This window comes from Trachemys scripta, chromosome 12, assembly GCF_013100865.1.
Source record: "Trachemys scripta elegans isolate TJP31775 chromosome 12, CAS_Tse_1.0, whole genome shotgun sequence".
NCBI classification, from domain to species: Eukaryota; Metazoa; Chordata; order Testudines; family Emydidae; genus Trachemys; species Trachemys scripta.
Genome location: NC_048309.1, coordinates 39,709,223 through 39,714,013, shown reverse-complemented (window position 1 = coordinate 39,714,013; position 4,791 = coordinate 39,709,223).

Sequence of the window (4,791 nt, the reverse complement as noted above, 5' to 3'; positions counted from 1 at the left end):
AGGTTGGAAAAAAGGGTCTCAAGGTGAAGGGTTAAAATCCATGTGCATGTTATATAATGACCTGGTATATGAATTATGCCAGCTCTTTTCCAGACCCAAAGTCCAGAGTTTGGTCTGGAGACCAGATGTCTAGCTAATAGTGATCAGCTACGAGAAAGCTGGGGTAAACAAAATAACATTGCCTTTGCTAAGATCTGCTTGGTCAGTAGAAATGCCAGATGTTGAAGCAATAACTGAATAATTATATTTCATCCAATGTTTCAAATTGAACAAAGGATCCCTGTTCCTATTGTGTTTCTCCTGAAGGGAAAACAGTCTTCCCACAGATCCAACCTTGAGTTTATGAAATATTGGCACATGTCACTATAATGATATGGCATCCTTCCACCTCCCTTCCAAGGGACCAATGCCCTGCCTTAAGACATAAAGGAGACAATCTCTATTTCCATATGCTTTCACTGTTTCTTTGTTTTATTCCCCTAGACATGTACCTGTCAGACAATCAAAGGAGTTACTCCATTCCTATGGACCCCAAATCAGAATTCAACATATATATTTTATACTAATAACATTTTATCAAAGTATTAATCAAATGTTAACTTGCTAACTTGAGACCCTGGGCGGAGACATTGTGTAACCTTTTAACCATTGGCTATTGTGCTATCTTGTCTTGCTGCAGAACCTATCCCGGGGTGTGGAACTGCCTACCCTGTCACTTTCCCCCGCCCATGGAAAATCTATATATTTCATTGTAATCAATTGATTGACAGTGTCTCTGAGCCTAATAAGCCAGGTGACACTCCGCCAGCGCTGTGTGTAAGAAACCCCTATGCTTTGACCTCTACACGGTGTGGATTTATGTCCTTCACAAGGAGGGGGTGAAAATGATGATGGTTGACACCTCTCATGGGACCCAAACAAAACATAGTGAGCCATTAGGGACTTCACACAGACAGGAGAGGCTGGGTTTCTTTAATGAGCTGCAGTGCACGCAAGTTGCACAGGTTTGTCACAGAGCACTATAGCACATGGGGAGGGTGAGAGGAACCCATCAGTACACCTGCAAACAGGAGACCTTCAAACTAGGCAGCTGTGCTCCCTGGAGGATAGGATTTATGAGATGAACAATTTCATGGAGCTGTATGTGATGGAGAAATGAACAGCCAAGATCTCATCCCCTTTATTATATTAATGTAAAGGTGAATGAAGTGATATTAGAAATGGAAATAGATACATGAGCGGCGGCTGGCTATATATGTCAATGATCTCTGAGGGGCTTACAAAATCCTTAAAAAAAACATGCCCACCCCCCAATTTTTAACGTGGGTGTAATCATTTGGGAAACAGGGGGCCATGCTGCAAGCCTGAGGTGGGTGTGGAGCAGTGCTGGCAGGGGCTGATCTTCATTGGTGGGGGAGCTGAGCTGATAAGGTGATCAGATCAGCTCCACTGCCGGTGTAGTGAAAGATACTGCTCCTCGTAGGAATGGTGCTACTGGTAGCATTTTCTGATACTTATAGATCATTAGAAGCTGCTATGGTATTAAACTGCTACCTGATGTAGCAAATGCCTACAGGTAGCAGTTTCTTGCACTATAGTATATGTGAAATTGCTATGTGTAGAAATGTGCTATCTGTAGCAGTTAGTGATATGTACAGATTGTAAGAAACAGCTTCTGTAAAAAGATGCTACTTTATTTGTACATGCTTGGAAACTGTTATCATATTTCTGCCATTATCTCAATCATTAAGATTTTGAATAGATCCTACTTTATTTGTACATGCTTGAAAACTGTTATCATATTTCTATGCCATTATCTCAATCCTATGCTGTCATAACTATAAAGGGAACGGTAATAGCTGTCCTGTGTACAGTATTATAAAATCCCTCCTGGCCAGAGACTCCAAAATACTTTTCCCTGTAAAGGGTTAAGAAGCTCAGGTAACCTGGCTGGCATCTGACCTAAAGGACCAATAAGGGGACAAGATACTTTCAAATCTGGGGGGGGAGGGCGGGGGAAGGCTTTTGTTTGTGTTCTTTGTTTGGGAGTGTGTTTGTTCTCGGGACTGAGAGGGACCAGACATCAATCCAGGTTCTCCACATCTTTCTAAACAAGTCTCTCCTATTTCAAACTTGTAAGTAAATAGCCAGGCAAGGCGTGTTAGTTTTCCTTTGTTTTTCTCAACTTGTAAATGTACCTTTTACTACAGTGTTTATCTTTGTTTGCTGTACTTTGAACCTGAGACTAGAGGGGAGTCCTCTGAGCTCTTTAAGTTTGATTACCCTGTATGGTTAATTTCCATACTGATTTTACAGAGATGATTTTTACCTTTTTCTTTAATTAAAAACCTTCTTTTTAAGAACCTGATTGATTTTTCCTTGTTCAAGATCCAAGGGGTTTGGATCTTGATTCACCAGGAGTTGGTGGGAAGAAGGAGGGGAATGGTTAATTTCTCCTTGTTTTAAGATCCAAGGGGTTTGGATTTGTATTCACCGGGGATTTGGTGAAGGTTTTTCAAGGTTTCCCAGGAATGGAATCCATTGAAATGGTGGCAGCCGAACCAGATCTAAGCTGGTAGTTAAGCTTAGAAGTTTTCATGCAGGCCCCTACATTTGTACCGTAAAGTTCAAAGTGGGGATCCAGCCTTGACATATGCCATTATCTCAATCATTAAGATTTTGAATAGAAACATATCCAGAACTGATCCCTGAAGAACCCCACTTGTTATGCCCATCTTATTTATTGTTATGTCCATCTAGGTGTCATTTCCATAGTTTGTTTATGAGAAGGTCATGGAAGACAGTATCAAAAGCCTTACTAAAGGCAAGATATACCACATGTACTGCTTGTAGGCTTGTTACACTGTTAAAGAAAGCTATCAGGTTGGTTTTACATGTGAGACTGCTTGAAATGCCTTTTTTAGCAAAGTTGGATCTTTCGCTGCTGCAGGTAGCACGGTCTTAAAGATATCATTTTCACACACATATATGTGTATGAAACTGCAAACTATAGGGATGTGCTCCCTGTAACACTGCAATGTGATGAAGCTAATTCCTACAGGCAGCAGTTTCTCACACCACTGATATGTAAGACTGCTATCTGTCAGAATCAGCTACAATGGCAGCAGGTCCCTTGCCAATGATGAGTGGCCATTACACTGCAGTCTGCCCCAGTGAGCGGGGGCTAGATCATGACTGGCAGTAGCCAAATGAGGCAAGGTGGGTTTAGAGGATTAGGGGTTCCCCTGGAAGGGGAAACCCAGAATAAGAGGTTACTGTGGGGGTAGCACCCCAAGGTAAAGGGCACCGGGGTCTGGCAGTGACGCAGGTGCCAGCGGCAGGTGAGACACTGGCCAGTAGGAGGTGCTCTGTACACTGGAGAGCTAATTCTTGAGATGACCAGCAGGAGGCGCTGCGCTGGTGAGTCTCAACCTCGCTACAGAGGCATTGGATTAAAGAAGCTTTTGTGGAAAGAACCACCAATAGAGCAATGTATGTCTAATATAACTATGTTAAAAACTCACACCTTAACCTATCACTTCCCAACTCATGAGGATAAAAGAACTAACACAATGGATACCAGTAATATTCTAAACTTTTCTTTGTGGGTTAATTGGACAAGTCTGTACAAACTAATGAAGAAAAATAACCAAATTATCCAACTGACTGAAATCACACAGACCCAGGTTCAGACACGCAGTCTGGCTATTTTACATCAGGGATCTGAAATATAAAGAGTATCTGCACAAGCAGAACAAATTAAAACACACCATTGGTATGATATTTTTAAAGGATGGGCCACCAATTATTCTTTTCTTTATTCTGATAAGTTTAATGTTAATTGTAATGTGTGGTATGTTCTGTTGGATGCTGAAACCACCAGCTCAGATTGTTTCAAAAAAAATTATATAGCCTTGAGACAATTACATAAAGTGTGACCCATTCAACACCTCTGGATTGAAGGTCATTTGCAAGTCAATGTAGAGCTGAAGAATGAAATTGTTTCTTTTCTTTAATTACTATTATTAATATGACTTTATTCTGTATCAAATGAACAAACCAAACTTCACTGTTCTAACATTGTAACTCCTGTTTGCCTCCCAACATTTTAAATTGTTCATTACACTTGTTTTAATAAGATTCCATATTGTAACTAAAACCCCATTTTAAAAAGCTTACTCCATTTTGCAAAACCCCGCTGTAACCTCATTAACTTAGTTCAGTGGATGGTTAACAATGCATTATAAGAAGTTTGATCCCATGGCCACAACAACCCCTGTCTGACCTGTTTGGTACCCAGCATACACTGCCAAACCAAAGCTTCCCAAAATACAGTGGGTGCACAGTGGGATATCTATTCATGGTGCACCTCATTCTGAATCTATACAAGTGCTTCTGGTGAGTACCCTGACTGCTGAGGCAAGGAGTCCAGGAGGCATGCACACAAGTGACATAGTAACCATAGTGACTCTATGGTGACATAACTTGAGTTAACCCACACTTAAATTGTAGATATGGCCTTAGGTATATTAAATGTTGGGAGTATGAGGGTAGACTCAGGCTAGGTCTACACTGGGGGAGGGGAGATCAATTTAAGATACACAAATTCAGCTACGCGAATAGCGTAGCTGAATTCTACGTATCTTTTTTGACTTACCCCGCTGTGAGGACGGCGGCAAATCAACTGCCGCAGCTCCCCTGTCGATGGCGCTTACTCCTCCTGACGAGGTGGGAGTACGTGCGTCGATTCGGGGATCAATTTATACGTCTAGATGAGACGCGATAAATCGA